The sequence below is a fragment of the Corvus hawaiiensis genome, chromosome 19 (assembly GCF_020740725.1).
Source record: "Corvus hawaiiensis isolate bCorHaw1 chromosome 19, bCorHaw1.pri.cur, whole genome shotgun sequence".
NCBI classification, from domain to species: Eukaryota; Metazoa; Chordata; class Aves; order Passeriformes; family Corvidae; genus Corvus; species Corvus hawaiiensis.
Window position 1 is genome coordinate 8210648 of NC_063231.1, and position 15072 is coordinate 8225719.

The 15072-nt window shown below is 50.9% G+C and overlaps 1 long non-coding RNA gene and 1 other non-coding gene across 2 annotated transcripts; both read left to right on the forward strand.

The window, feature by feature from the left end:
* The first annotated feature begins 11395 nt into the window (after positions 1-11395).
* Positions 11396-14737, forward strand: LOC125335924. The gene is made up of 5 exons (XR_007207589.1): positions 11396-11480; positions 12192-12280; positions 13322-13409; positions 14372-14491; positions 14655-14737. It is a non-coding gene; the product is annotated as an uncharacterized LOC125335924 (long non-coding RNA).
* Positions 12047-12122, forward strand: LOC125336070. The gene has a single exon (XR_007207644.1). It is a non-coding gene; the product is annotated as a small nucleolar RNA R38 (small nucleolar RNA).
* Positions 14738-15072: the final 335 nt, after the last annotated feature.

Genomic DNA, 15072 nt, shown 5'->3' on the forward strand with positions numbered 1-15072 from the left:
TCCCCATTCCCACCAGAAGAGAGCCAGGGTGTATCCTATCTGGCAGGAGATTCTTCTCAACCCTCCATAAATCTTCCCAAGATCACCCCACATTCCCCATATTTCTTGGTGCCTCCACCCACTCTGCTGGATCCTTGCACTTCCCTCTCTCAGCCTCGTGCTCAACTCGGCGCAGCCCGAGGTTCCTCATACATCCCATGGCATCTGCCTCCCAGCTGCAGAGGACCACACCTAGGCAGGGCAAGGAGCAACAAAGGAAGAGGAAAACAAGAAGGAAAAAAGAATAAAAGCATCAAGAGAGAATATTATTTTAGCAGAGGGAAAACTGAGGGACAAACCAACCTACCCTGGCATGTCCCCATGCCAGTGGCGTGGTACCCAGCCTCGCCACCTTGTACCAGCTGCAGCTGGGAAAGCAGGTGAGAGACAAACCACTGCCATTCAGCCCTTGGACAGCCAAACTGACCTGCTGTAGGACGACGTTACCCAAGGAAGACACCCATGCCTCTGCCTGGGACACCAAGGGTCTCAAAAGCCCAGCCCCACCACAGCTGGGCACAGCTTGTGCTGAGCTGGTGTACCTCAGGCCAGCTCTGTGTGAGCTGGTGGGGCCAAGGCTGCACCCAGAGCTGCTCAGGAGAGCAGGGAAGAGGCAGAGGGAGGAGGATCAGCAAGATAAGCTGTGAGTGAAGAGTGTCAGTGCTTGGAAAGCGCAACCAATTTGCTTTTAGTACAGTTCATGCCTCTCCAACAGTGCCTAGAATAACAAATTCCTTCCACCCTCCAAGCCTGAATGCTGGAGGAAGCTGCTGAGAAACTTAATTGATTAGCTGGATGCGTGCACAGAAAAAAATTGCTCAGCATCAAGGAAATCACTGTCTTGACAGTTAATGCAGACACTGGTGGAAGATTAGAAAGACCAGCTGCAGCTTTTTATCACAAAACCCCTTCTTTTAGTCTGGGAACAAGGCAAGATCTGTTTTGATGGGACGACCCATTTTGCAGTGGCGCTGAGGGGCTGGAGCATCAGGGCTGTGCCTCCACACTGTGCCCACCCAGGGCTCGCTGGCCCCATAACCAGTCCTGGCATCTTCAGCTGCTGGAGGGCAAGGAGACAAGATCTGGGCTCCTCTCACCCCCACACTCCAGACCCAGAGGTTCCTATCAACCCTGGCAGCCTCTGAGCAACAGGAAGAGATGCCCTGAGAGCAATTTCAGCATCCAGGGTGCAGTGAACAGAGTTGAGCACGCTGGAGGAGCTGAGTTTCCAGATGCCTCACAGCATCCTCTCTAGCCCTTGCAGAACATCTCCCCCTGTCCCAGTCCCTGCCTAGGCTTGCTACTTTGCTCTCAGCATCTCCAGCTCTGCCCTGCCTGCCACGAGGTCACCACCTGCGATTCTGTCCGCACACAGGATTGCTGTCTCCATTTGGCAAAAGAAAACAGGAAGCCAAAGGCCCACAGGGGCTGTGAACTTGCCTGTCATGTTCTCTGACAGTACCAAAACCTTTTGCTGCTTGTGTTTTTCCCAAACTGTCACTGCTTGTCACACCCCTTGCTTAAAGCTCTGATCCTGAAAGCTTTCCTGAGCCCTCGGCAAAACAAATGGAGAGAGCATGGTCTGTTCTCCACAGGGATCAGACACCACCTCAAAAGCAATGAGACTGACAGTGTCAAAGCTTCCCAGAGCAGGAACAGGCAGAGCCAAGCGTGCATGCCTGTGCTCCAGGGCTGCCAGAGGTGGGAGGAAGCAGCCTGCTAACCCCCAGCTTCCTCCTCTCCCTCAAACTACTCAGCTCCTGAGGTATTTGGCTCAAGGAAGGATGAAAGGGGAATGAAAGGGCTCGGCCCTCCTGTTTGCTGAGCAGAACTGCTCTCCTGTCCTCTGTTTCCTCTACTGTTGCTATTTGACCTGAGCAGCCCAGAGGAATTTTAGTCACGGTGCATTCCTAGCACAGCATCGGTTTTCTGGAGCAAAACGGGAACAGCTGCCAAGAAACAAATCTTCCCCTGATGCCTGGCACTCCTCACGGGTAGAACAAAACTTCTTGAAACCCCAGGGGAAAAACCACCAGATCTCAGCAGCAGCAAACCCCATCCCACTCCAGCCCATCCCCTCCAGGGATTTTGCATCATGAGGGGGCTCAGCCAGAGACTAATGAACATTGTGATCACATCCATACGGCACCACTTTGAGAGCTTTGAGTCAAAGAGGAGGTGAAGAGAGATCTGATCTTTAGCTGAAGGCAGTGCTGCGGGAAACAGTGCACTTTGGCTGAACCCCCTAGCATCCAAATCCAGCTGTGTCCAGTGTCCTCCTACCTGCCCAGGCCCGTTGTCACTATTGTAACCAGGCAGGTAGATGGTGCTGATATGGAGCACGTCAAGTTCACACATGGCTTGCTGTGAAAGAGTTTTTGAGGCTTGTCAGGACTAAGAGAAGTTTGGCCCCGAGTGCTGTGAAAAAATCTGGTGCTATCGGAGTCAGACTGACGAGGAGGGAAGTACACAAGGGGTTGCACGGGCTGAGCATGGATTGCAGGTGGAGGTATCTGTGCCCATGGGATTTCTGTGTGCTTGAATAGCAGAGCTCCCAGATGAACACAACCCCTTTCCCCATGAAGGTTAATATCCTTCCCAGTTATTAACCAAATGTGGGACAGAGCCTGCAATAGTCTCCCTGCCATGCTCACCAGTTTCTTCACAGATTGCTGTGATTTGGCAGGGTTGGGAGGAGGGAGATAATCACAGATAGTCAGAAGAAAATTGAGGAAAGTGTTTCTGGAGGCCTGGAGCCTGCTGAGACACACAAGCAGCCTCAAAGAACATGGCTTCTTGCCCCTTTCAGCTGAAGGAGCAACACTTGCTCTGTGTTCGCTCACATCTTAAATGTGATAGATAGAATAAGGACAGAAATATTGGCAAGCCAGTTCCTTGGAGGGCTTATGCCAGCTGACACCTGCTTCTTGCTGATAACAGGGTTCCACCCTCAGTCATGGTGCAGAAGGCAGCCTTCAGACAATATGAAGGCAATATGTTTTTCTTGTTCACCCTGATTGAGACTGAGGATTATCTTGAAATCATCCACTGCGGTTAGTGCTCAGCAGTCTGACAGAAATGGGTCTGATGGAGGTTCAGCTTCACCTTCTCAGCGATCATTTTAGCAGGATATGCAGGAACAAGCTCAGCCAGCAGCAACTCTGGTTCACTCAAGTCAGGGCAGTTTCTCTGACCACGAGGATTTTTAGGCATGAAGCTTGTAGAGTTCACAGCTAGGACAGGTACAGCGCTGATCTGCTAAAGACTAAGGCAGCAACACCAGGTTACCCCCACTTAAGATGCATTAAGGTTTTCTGTGAGGGTAACATGAAGTTCACATTGCAACACGCATCACCTCCCTGCTCACTGAGATTCCCGGGAAACTGCCGGGAGTGCTTCAGAGTGGCTGGAGCCACTGACTGCAGGCAAGTCACGGCAGCGCTTTAGCTTGTAAGCTGGAGATGACAGAGAAGCCCAATCCTTGAAAAGCCAAGAATTCCTTTGTGATCCAGGCTTTCAGGCCAGGTTTACACAGCAAGCCAGTTCCAGCAAGCCTAGACTGCAGCTTCTCCTTCTGTTTCTTGGCTAGCCCAGGCCGTTCTGCTACAACAACACAAGCAAAGTCCACTGTCACAAACACCATCTGCTGAAGAGGAGGGAGGTTTCACACTGTGTCAGTCTCTTTTATCTCAGTGTAGGCTCTGCACAGGAGCCGGCTGAAGTTAGAAAAGCAAAGGAGACCCCAGCAACAGCTTTTCCTGGTGCTGTCTGTGGGCAGTTACTGATTTGAGTGGAAGAGGACTCCAGGGAGGAAGGACAGCACACAAGCAGCTGGTCCATCACATCACTCTTCAGGCTTTGGTTGAAAATAGCATCAGAGTTTTCCCCCCCTAAACTACATGAAGTCCCAGGCAACAGGAGCAGCCTTGCTCAAGAGCTAAGCCAGCCCAGCTGAGCTCAGTCTTTCTGTTTTGGATCAGGTCACCCCAGAAACAGAAGCAGCAGGAGCCAGGCTGGGACTGGCTGTAGGAGGAACCACCATTTACCTCTTCCCCACATATCTACAGAGGAACAGCCACACACACCTCAGCAGCAGCAAGGTCAGCTGTCAGCTTCTTTAGCCACCCAACAGGTATTTGAGTTTCTCTGGAAGCAGCATCTTCAGATCACAGTCCATTGTCAGACTGAACAGCTGAGGCAGGAATGTAATTCTAGAGGCTGTAGAGCAAATGCAGGAGATCAGAGCACATTTCTGTAGCACTACAGGTTGCACACACTGGACAAAGCAAGTCAGAGCAGAGAGCAGCCACCCAGCCCTGGGTGCTGAGGGGATCTCTACCCCACAGCTGGGCATGGAGCTGAGCAGGACTGGGCCAGGGCAAACACAAAACTGAGCAGGAGCACAGACTCCTTCTCTGGTTGGACAGGAGCAGAGCAGGTAGGACTGGGCAGAAACAAGACCTGACTGGGGGCTGGGGACAAGCTGAGACCTTGGGCAAGTTGGTGGGAAGTACAGTCCTCCTCTGCTCCCCAGGAACCTGGTTCTCATATGTCTTCCTTGTGGATGAACACTCTTTTTCACAGTCCAAAGTCTCCCTCATGCTGAGCAGGATGCCCTCCTTTCCCTGAGAGCCCACACTGATGATGGTCCTGCTCCAGGACCGATACTCCAGGGTTTGGAGTCTGGGACCCAGGGCATCAGATCCGCATGGAGGCTGCAGAGCAGCCACGGATCTCAAGCAGCCTGCAACACCCAGTGCTTCAGACCAATTCCCTCTCATCCTGGAGCCAAACCAGGATGCAGCTCCAGCTCTTCAACAGCAAAAAGCTGCATTAGTTGAAGTCATGGTGCCAGCTGTGTGTTTAAATGGGAATTACATAGGGTTTCTGCCGTGGTAATGCAGCAGGTGCTGGCAGTGCTGCTGAGACAGATGAGGAAGGAAGGGCAGTGGGCTGGGAACTGGGAGAGGTGCTCAGGGAGAAGAGGGGCTCCTGACTCTTGCCCTGCTCACATGTAGGAAAGATACCCCAGCACTCAGCCAGCCCATAGCACCTTGCTCCTTTGAGCTCCCTGGCTCCTGCTGAGTTTTCACCACCATAAATCTTGGGTCTGGGAAAGACAAACACCACTGGGAGTGAGCACTCACAGGCACTGACTGCTAGCAGAAGTGCCCTGGCCATGAACTGTGATCCTATGGCATGAGGCACTGACCAAACACAGACATCAAAGGTGGTGCCCATGCCAAACTGCAGCCTCTTGGAAGAAGATGTTTGGGAAGTGATTATGAATTTGGAGCCTCCCAAACTGGGCTAGCAGCTGGATCCTCTGGTTGAATAAAACCCTGCCAAAAATTAAGATCTGTTTCTGCAAAGCTGAAACAGCAAACTTGTTTGTCTTTCTCCTTCCCCTCACAACCACGTTGTTTTAAACATTTACAGAGACCTTTATACTGTTTAAATAATGATTGGGGTGGAGGGGGGTTGTTTCCAGTTTTTTTGCCAGCTGCTCCAAGTCAGCAGCTCTTCACATGCAACTTCTGGAAAACCAGGTGCTGCGGTTTGTGACAGTACCACCCACACTGTCCTGGTTCCCCCTGCCTCACCTTGCTTGCCCCACAGCTGCTCCAGCAGAAAGGACCCCCGTGACCCCCTAAGCTTCAGTCCTGCCCCCTCCAGAAGACGGGGTTACCCTGAGTCCTGCTGCAGCAGTTCCATCCTCTCTGCAGCGTGCTGGGTGCAGCCCCTGGTTTGTGGGATAAAGGGGTGCATGTCCAGCTCCCCCAAACAGCCCCCCAAGACCCCGGCAGCACTTCCCAGGCCGCAGAGCTCACACGCTGGTGCCAGGCAGCCACGGTGGGGCTTCCTCCCCCTGACCTTGGGAGGAGAGGTGGAGGAGGATGCCAGAGCAGCTGAGCGCTCCCATCCCCGAGCACAAGCGCTACGGAAGATTAGCCATCTCCCGCGGTGCCTGTTCTCCCGCCCACCTCCTTCAGCAGCGAGGAGATGACAGCTGAGGCAAGAGAGGAGAGTGCTTGAGATGCGCAGGGGGAGAGATGGCTGAAGGCAGACCGACCTTGCAGCAACAGCAACGCAGCAGTGTGGTGGTGGCTCGATCAGAAAGAAAGGCATGTGAGCCTCTCCCTTATGTAGGCAGGTCTCCAGGAATATGGGGGCTGTGTTGGGCTTGACTGAGTTTTATTTGCAACCTGTGGGGAAAGGGAGCGGGGAAGGCTGTCCAGGAGAGCTGGGTGCTTTCTGCAGGATGTTTAGACTGAGTGAAAGGACAGAGAAGTGAGTATGAGACAGGCCATGGAAGCAGGATGTGGGATAGAGAAATGTTTATACAGTCAAACTCAGGCTAATCCATGGCAGGCTTTAGAGACCATAAAAGCCATCTGCAAGGGGATAGATGACATTCTGCAGGAAAACAATGGTTTGAAACAACATGATCTACTTTGATCTACTCTGAATAGATCACACTTGTGAGCCTGAAGACAAGGATAGGATAAGTAGATCCATGAGTTCAGCCTGCACAGGGAGGGTGGGTAGAAAAGGCCATTTATGGTCTCTTCCTGTACAAGAACTTGGGGCCACCAAGCAGAACTACCAGGAGCCAGACACGGAGCAAACAAAAGGAAGCTGGTCCCTCTCCTCCCCATGGTTGTTCCAGATGCACAGCAGGCTGAGCAAGTTCATGGAAAGCAAAGTTACTGAAATCTCCATTCCAAAGAACACCCATTAGCAGGGGCAGTGAACTGACCTCTAGCTCCCAGAATCTGCACCCCTCGAATGGTTGGTGGCCAGAAAGGTGCTGGGAGATGCACCATAAGTAGTCACGCTACTTCTGCATTCCCATGGCATTCATTTTGAACATCTCTTGGAAAAATGACACGAGTCTGGGTGGCCTTTGGGCTGATGCCCCACAGCAGGGCTCCTTCAAGCAGATGTCGCTGGGAAACTGTTCTTAACAAACCTTTTTACAGGCAGCAGGAGGAATAAGCACTGTCCTTTAATCAGCTGCCCTCTGTCATCTTGAAAAGCCTCAGTTTACCTTCAGACTTAGTCAAATTAGGCATTAGGCCTGCTTTCCCTGCACAAGGGTGAGAAAAATTAACCAAAAGGTCCTGAAATAACATGGCCTTTCATCATTTAAACTTGTTCTTTCCCATTAAGCAATGAAAGCAGCAGAGATGCTATTTTCAAAAGTAGCTCGAAACAATTATCTCCTTCCTCTGGAATAAACGCTGGGAAGCAAGAGGTGAGCGGGAGATACAGCATTTGCAATTCTCCATTTTCCATCTGCAGTAGGAAGAAATGTTGATTTGCATTGTGCTCTGACACAACTGCTTGACCTTGGTGCAGCTTATGCTAATTACGTGCAAGAAAATGTTTGTTCTGTGTGTGCCCAGCATATTTCTGGTATCTGAGCCAGATAGATGAAATATTGCTTAGAGGACAGTGCAGACTGGGATGGCTGCACCAATGGCTGGTTGGCCGAGCAATCAGCCAAAAAGCAAACGGAAACTCTGTGATAAAAGAGGGCCTGAGAAGTTTCCCATTAATATTACCTGAGTATTTTTATACCAACTCACTCCCTTTCTCCTTGCCATGCTGGAATCGCTCAGGCTGACACAGAAAATAGAGACAGGATCCATCTCTTTGCCCAAAGCAAGGACAACTCTGCTTTCCTTGCTCATCTGACTTGGCCTAAAAGGAAATCTCTCTCCTGTTCCTGGTAGCTTTACAGTGTTAAAGTTTTCCTGCCACCTTTGGGTGCATTTGTGTAGCTGTACACATCTCCCATCTCTGGGTGTGCTCGGAGGGTGTATAGTCTAATTAAACATACTCATCCACGAAGAAGCTGGATTCCTGCTGCTACTGTTCAACAAATGCATCGGTCTGGCCCCAGGATTTATCTGTGCACGCACTGCCACTGGAACATTTTGTGTGTGCTCTCTGTTCTGGTCGCTCCTCCAAGGAACGGAGCTGGGAACGCAATCTGGCTCCCTCTGACGAGACGGTCACTTTGCCTGGCTGGGACACAGACCTGAAGGATCCAAGGTGTTGATCAGCTTGTCTCCATCCCACTGACACAATCTCCTCAAGATCCATTCTCTGTTGCACTCAATAAACAGTACCTTGACGTTGGCTTTGTTGCACTGTGCCCTAAACTCAGTTGAGAAAAAGGGGAAGAAGCAGGAGGAAGAGCTGGGTGGCTGGAGCTGCCATTTCTTCTACACCATCAGGAGAAAGGGGAAGGTTTCTTTTCCTCAGCCTGCAGAATCCATCCCAGAAAAGACATCCCTTCTTTGCACAGCTATTCTGTAAGCATAAAGCTCTTGTTATTCAGCACACAGGCCTCCAAGTACAGCAGAGCATTCCTGAGCCTGCTGAAGTTCTACATAAGCACACGAGACATGCTGAGGAGGAATGGGCTTAGGTTTAAACGTGTATTTAATATTAAATGAAGGCTTAAGAGCTTTGCTGCCAGGAGCAGGGAAGGATGTTTTGTTTGCAGTGTGCCTTGTCCTGTGTGGGAAGATGTTGCTTGTCTGCTGCTGAGCTCCAAAGAGCCTTTCTGCCATTTCAGGGGACTGATTTGAAGCAACTGACACCAGGATCGAGGACCTTGTGGCAGGCTTTTTTTTTTTAGTAGTATCTTTTCTCTCAGAAGTCTGAAATACCAGCAAGCAATCTCCAGCCCTAGCCCCAGGGACTGTTTTTTGTTGGGCACCCAGCATTTCTGACAGAGACAGAAATTTTTCATTCAGCATCTCCTCATGCTCTGTACACTGAAGCCTGGCAGGGGGCTTGGGGTCTGCCAGGGGGGAACTGGCTTTTTAATGGGTTCAAACACCCTGGCTGCTTCCCCCTGGCCATATATCGAAGATAACCACAGCAAAGCATCTCTGAACCCCCAGATGTTTTGTTTCTCCAGGCTTTGTGGAGCCGTGTCTGCAGGGTGGGACTGGGGCAGGCAGAGGAGAAATCAGGAGGAAATCAAATTACTGCCGATAAGCATGGAGAGTTTCTCCCTCAAGGGATTTACAGGCAGCTAAGAGAGGAAAAGGGTGGAAAACTGAGAGGTGACCTTGTCCTTCAATCTGAGCGTGGGATCAAAGCCCAGCTGATGGTGGAGTGGTTCTGTCATTGATTTCCATTTGTTTTTCCATCCTTCCCTCCTCTGTCAGATATTCTGCCCATTCTCCTGCTATCTGCCCTAGGGATAACCAAACACCTCACAGCTGAGCCCAGACTTCTTTGGAGAGGGTAATGCTGTAGCTTTGCAGGACAGATACTGATCTCTCACACGATTCGTGGGAGGAAGCAATCCCCTCCAAATCCTCTGCAGGGAAATTGAGAGCAGCCCCTAAAAGTTCCCGTGTAGATCTATGTGCCCTTTTCTTAGCTTTTCTTACTCGCTCAACCTTTCAGACACCGGAGGAAGAAAATATCATAACTGATGGAGATCGGCCACAGGAAATCTATCCAAATTATGTCCAAATTGCCCTTGGGAGCAGCACTGCAGCTGCCTGAGGAAGGAGAGTACGTTCAGAACCATTAGAGCAGGCTGTAACTTCCTTCACATCTCGGAAGGTTCACAGACCCTCAGAACAGCCACCACATCCTGCTGACCTCGGGGAGGCTCTGCCTCGTCCTGCAGCTCCCGGCGAAGGTTCCACACCGGAGATCCGTGGGACATGCTCGCCCTCTAAAGGGAAGAGCTGAGAAAACTCGATTAATTCCCCCCACAGGCAAAGTTGCAGAGAATTAGGAACGCGTGGCCATGGGCGAGGCAATGACCATCCCTCTTCACCCCGAGTCTTTGTTCTGACTCCAAGATATCCTTGGAAACATCACCCGTGCACTGCAGCCATGAATAATTAGGGCCAATCGACTGCACACTTAGCTCATGCTGTTCTCCCGAGCTTTTAATTGAGGAGTCCATTCATTACTTGGTACCTGGCAGAGCTTATCCTTTTATAGGCACACATGGGCTCTGTGGGCTGAGCGGCTTCCACCCAAAAATCAAGACAGTGGCAAATCCCTTGGCACATCCAAGTTACATCTTCTCTCCTTCCAGGATGTGAACGCTGCACAAAGGGGATTTTAGTTGTTTTATTTTTTAAAACCTGCCTCCCGTGGGGACTTAAAGGGCTAATTCTAGTTGAATTAGACAGGCTATATTTGCTTATTTAGGAAGCTAAAAGCAGCCAGGCAGATTGCCAGCCAAATCTTCAAGGAGCAAAGGCTGCTTCGGTGAAGGCTGCTGTTCTGTATCGTCATCTGCCTTCCTACCAGGCCAAACACTCATTCCAAACGGGCAGGAGGACCCTTGTGTACTCATGTCAGAGCCCAGGACTCTCTGCAGGCTGCTCTTCCCTGCCAGGACAGCTTTCAGGCTTTCTGCATCTCGCAGGGGGCACAGAGAGCTGGGGAACACCTCACAGCCAGCCGCTTGTGTTGGAAGCAGCTTATTTATACCAGCACGTTGGCATCTCTCTACAGCCTTCTTGCAAATTATCTTCTTTTTAAAAGCCTCCTGCAGCCTGTTGAGTCTTTAAGAGAAGCTTTAAGAAACAGCATGGGCCATTCTGGAGAGCAAAGGGAATGTGGGAACCTGGCAACTTTCCACAAGCACACCTCTGAGCCAAACACCCCAAGGGATCGCGAATCCCACACTTTCCAGACATTTCAGGGATGACACTGGGGCTGTCATCTCTACTCAGACTTGGCTGCTTTCAGATTCCCATTTGTTGGCTTTCCGTTCCCATCCACTGGAGCTTTTTACCGCAAGGATGGATAAGCCTTTGGGGCAAGAAAGTAGATATTAGCAGTTCTTATTTTTCTTCTCCTTGGTTCTTTCTGCACTTTGTTAATGTTCACACAGATTTCATATACAAGCGAAATAGAATCATCCATAGTTTCATACATAAGTTACAATTTCATTTATAGTTTCATATGCAAGCTAAATAGGATCCTGTGGATTTCACGTCAGGTTTTAACAGCAAAGGACAATCACAGCACATCCTGGAAGCGTCGCACATTCAAAGAGTGGAACATACATTTGCTAACTAATCTCTGACTAATCCCCGATCTCCCACTAATTAGCCCCTTCCTCCATGAGCTAATGCATATTCAGCCTTTTGAAGCATTTGGCGTGCTAAGCACAATCATACATTTCTCCCTAAAGAACAGGGGGCATGAAGAATTAATAAATAATTAGTAAATGCCACTAATGAATGGGATGAGGGGGGGCAGAAGCTCTGTTTAGTCCTGAGGGGCGGGACTACAGTTCCCATCAGCCCCCGCGCCCCAGGGGGCCGGCCTACAGTTCCCATACGCCCTCACGGATCAGGACTACAGTTCCCATGAGCCCCCGCGGCCCACCCCTCTCTCCCCGCGGTCTCTGAGGCAGCATGGCGGCGGAGCGGTGTGCGGTGAGTGGGCACGGCCGCCATCCGCCGCCATCCGCGGGCACGGCGGCCTCGAGGGGCGCGGGGACGGCGGGAGGCTGCGCGGAGAACTCCCGCGCACCGCCAGAACCGCCCGTAGGGCTGCAGCGAAGGCTTGAGAGCTGCATGGGGGTCGTGATGGTGGCCCGGCCCCCCCGCCATGGTGGATGGAGAGAGCAAGGCCGGGGGCGCTGCGCTCCGCGGGCTCCGGCCCTGCCGTGGCGGGGCTGCGCCGGGTACCGCGGGCTGGCCCGAGCGGTGCTCAGCTCGCAGGGTTTCACTCCGCCTGTGCTGATTCTTCCCCAGCGGCATCTGGGGGACAGCGTTTCATGGGCAGCGGGTGCGGCTCAGCCGGGGCGCTGCTGTCGGGGCAGCCTCCGAGCACCGCGAGGCGGGGGTCCAGCGGGCAGAGCCCCCTCGCACAGCCGGGGCCGGGGAGCCACGTGTAGCCGCAGGTGTCGGTGCCACCCGGGTGAGGAGCGTGATAGCTGCGAGGGCAAGAGCAGATTAGCGGTTTGGGGTGGTCCTGCACGCTTTAGCTGCTCTGGAAGCTGAGCTAGTGATGATAAAAGTTATCCCTGTCTGAATTTGATCTTTCCTCTGTGGAAGCGTGACTCTGAGGCTCAGTGTTAGAGACACAAAGGTAAAGGAATGGTTTGTTATCTGAACTAACTTTGTCCCCTTTCTCGGTTTCAGAGCACGACACCGTGTCAAGAAGGGGTAAAAACACTCCCGTGGCTGGGGAGCTGATTTACCCACTGGACTGACAGTGCACCTGCACAATGGTGAGAAACAGCAGCATCTGTCTTGGCACAGTGTGGTTTTTTCTCCTCTTGGTGGGTTATGGAAGAAAGACTCTCTCTGCTGTGTCAAATCATATCCTCCTGCAACCCTGGGTCTCCTGGGAGGGATATAAAAGCCCAACGTCTCGATGAATGTAATTAAGCCAGTCAAGGCTGTAGCTTTGTCACAGCTGGCACCCGAGTGTGCTGCCCTTTGCTGCCGCAGAGCACAAGCTGAAAAGCAGCACAGAATGAATGGGAATTTTACTGGTGTTGGTGCCCAACAGAGCCCCTGCTTGTCAGCATGGTCAGAGATGAGCCAGAGTAGAAGGATTAGAGGTAGGAGGGATTGCATGACAGCCCATTATGGAGACACTTGACACAGCTCATCTCATAACTGTATCTGTCACAGAAATAGACCTAGTGACAGAATAATTGCTCTGTTTGCCTACCTGGAGGTGCCCTGGGACAGTTTCAAACTTGCATCAGGTTACTGGGAGTGGGGAGGTGCAGCTCTCCTGCCCCAAAGGGTCATCCTGTGAAGGACACACCCTGAGGAATCCTCCTGAGGGGATGTGGCTGTCCTAGGTCTGAGGAGTGCATTTCTCAAGATAAACCCATAGACAAATTACACCATGGATGGATAGATTATTCTTGTGTGCAGGGAACAAGTTAGACTGAGAGGTTTCTGGAAGATGATGAGGAGAATGTCAGGTTGAAACAGCTTAAAAGGGTCCAAACCACCAACGTGTCAGAGCTGGTGGGGTTTTTTTTCTTAAGCAAGGATTTAAATAGCATCCACCTCCCAAAGTTCCTTGTCTGAATGAGACAGCCCCCTGGCAAACAAGCTCCCCTGTGTCTTGAGGGACAGGTTTCTGCTCTGCTAAGTTTGTGAGACCAAATTTGCCTGTCTCTGAATGGAGAATTTGTCGAATTCTTGCTCTGTGATCCAGTGCTGGGTTTTTTTCAGGAGAGGTGAGGAAAAGAGGACAAATTTTATTTAAATCGCTTGTGCTAACAGTGTTCATTGCAACTTGTATTTAGGAGGAAATGGTCCTGCAGAATCCTGAGGCTGCTCTTGCCCAAAGACAGCTTTGGCCAGAGGGCAGCTGCTACATTGGGCTTCAGGCTGGTAAGAGAATTGAATTCTTCAGTATTGTGTGTTGTTTGGTTTTAATTCATTAATTATATGCCAGGCCTGTAGACACATTGAGTGACCTGCTGAGCCTAATCTCTGAAGTTTTACCAGGAAAAACCCCAGGGAGAACAGCTGTGTAGCCAGGGCTGGGACAGACACTGAGCCTGTGATGTGCTGTTATCCCTGTCTGACACTCAGCTTGAGGAGGAAAATGTCCACTGAGGCTCAGCTACTTCCCTTAGTGGGTCCCCTGCTCCTTGCAAAGAGCCCACAGGCGTGAGTGGCACCAGTGTGACAGAACCCTTCCCCTGTCCTGCCACCCTGTGATGTGTGACAGCAGCCAAGGGCAGTCCCAGGCACAGCTCCCTGCAGCCCCGACACAGCTGCAGAGCTGCTGTTGTCATAGCACAGTTTAGAGCTGTAAAGAGCTTTCAAGTTCCCTATGCAAACAGTGACAGGTTGAAGGGCAGATAAGAAATGCATTTTTTTATCTTGCTTGATGTACAGTCACTGAACACACAGGCTGGAACAGCACTTTGTCTTGGGCAGCTGACAGCTGCCTTCTGCTAAATGATTTTATGCTTTATTGAGCAGAATTTGGTTTTGTTTGCAGAAGGTCAATAACACTTCTGACAGGCTGCCCGGCAGAGCTGGTGACAGGGAGTGTCGTCAGGAGTCAAGATTGGTTTGTGGAAGGGGAGGGAATGGCACCACAAAGCAGGCACAGGGGTGCTCTTACAGCACAGCTGTCTTCCAGGCAGGATCAGGCACTGGGACAAGCACAGGGAGCTTTTGGCTTCCATGGTGTAACAGGGAGAAGAAAGTGGAGAAGCAGCTTAATGATAAATGGGAAAAGGAAAAGCTACTCGATGCTTTGAGACCAGAGGGCCAGGAATTGTTTCAGAATGGACTTTTTGAGGAAAACAGTTACAGCCTTGGTTTGTGGTTTTTCCCAGCTCTAGAAGGAAGGTGGTTCTGGACTGAGTGTCACAAGTGACTACTGATACGTCATGTGAAATGGCCACCTGTGTGTAGCCTCAGGTTCCTGCTCAGTGGTTGCTGCAGCCACACCATGGGTAAGTGAGCACTAAAACCAAAAAGGATGTGGGTAGCAGTGCCAGTGGTTCGGGTGGGAGCAAGGTTTTGTCTCCTGGGACCTCTACTCCAGATTAAATAGTGCAAATCCTGAATCTTCCAGCTGCTCTGACACTGTCTTTGTTTCTTTTTTTTTCCCACCAGGACCTGATCTACACGTGGCTGGAGGAAAAAGTGATTCCCTGCTTTCTTCTGTTTCAGAATAAAATAAGTTGTGGAAAATCTTCCAAGTTGAAGTGGGGTATTTATTTATTTTTGTAAAGGTTGGAGTCCATGCTCATAAAGGTGTTTTCCAGCTGTAATGATTCTGATCCTTCTTGGGCAGAAATGTTTTTTTGCAGGTAGGAAGGATTTGGATTAAAACACTTCCTGAAGTGGCAGTTGGGAGCTTACCCTTCATAGCAAACCCGAAGACCTCACTGTCTGCAGATTCTGTCCCAGAAGTAATTAGTGGGAACAGTGTGAGAAAACTAACTTATGGCTAAGGTCTGGTGCCAAACGGTTCTTGTGGTGTGCTTGGGAGTACAGCTGTGACTAAGTCCTTAAAACGGAGTTAAACTCC